This window comes from Syngnathoides biaculeatus, chromosome 9 (assembly GCF_019802595.1).
Source record: "Syngnathoides biaculeatus isolate LvHL_M chromosome 9, ASM1980259v1, whole genome shotgun sequence".
Taxonomy (NCBI): domain Eukaryota; kingdom Metazoa; phylum Chordata; class Actinopteri; order Syngnathiformes; family Syngnathidae; genus Syngnathoides; species Syngnathoides biaculeatus.
Genome location: NC_084648.1, coordinates 6419537 through 6420199, shown reverse-complemented (window position 1 = coordinate 6420199; position 663 = coordinate 6419537). Strand labels below are relative to the sequence as shown.

At 38.8% G+C, this 663-nt stretch overlaps 1 non-coding gene across 1 annotated transcript; it reads left to right on the top strand.

The window, feature by feature from the left end:
• The first annotated feature begins 265 nt into the window (after positions 1–265).
• Positions 266–338, top strand: trnai-gau (transfer RNA isoleucine (anticodon GAU)). Its single transcript has one exon. It is a non-coding gene; the product is annotated as a tRNA-Ile (tRNA).
• Positions 339–663: the final 325 nt, after the last annotated feature.

Sequence of the window (663 nt, the reverse complement as noted above, 5' to 3'; positions counted from 1 at the left end):
AAGTGGACAACGCGCCTGGCAATCAATGACACATGGCCTCAATTACAGCGGAGGCCAATATTATGTACTTGTATATCTGCCTGGTTATTTTCCAACATGTTATAAATCAATTTGGATTCGTTAACCCAGTCCTACAATTTTTACAAACCTGCATTTGGGCCTCTAAGAGCAATTAACTCCCTGAATGTGTTCAACAAAAGATCATTGAGTCTGTACACAATGAATGTATTTTTTTTAATGCAGCTTTAATGTTATTTGGGAAAGAGGCCCTGTAGCTCAGTGGTTAGAGCACTGGTTTGATAAACCAGGGGTTGTGGGTTCGTATCCCACTGGGGCCTCCACTCCCTGAGAAGGGTTGCGTCAGGAAGGGCATCCGGCGTAAAAATTGTGCCAAACATATGTGCGTTCATCTGAGATGACACGCTGTGGCGACCCCGAAAGAAGAATGTTATTTGGGAAAGGGCTCTTTATTTGATAACTGGAAGATTCAACATTTCTAGAATATATGTTGGCATATAGAAGAAAAGTTTTCCAAATGACTATTTATATCCTTCCTAATGATTGTGAGAAATCATTAGCATGATCAGTGTCTTCATATAAATAAATATCATGACTAAAGGTAATTTTAACAAATGTGTGTGTGTGTGTGTTTTTTTTTAAGAT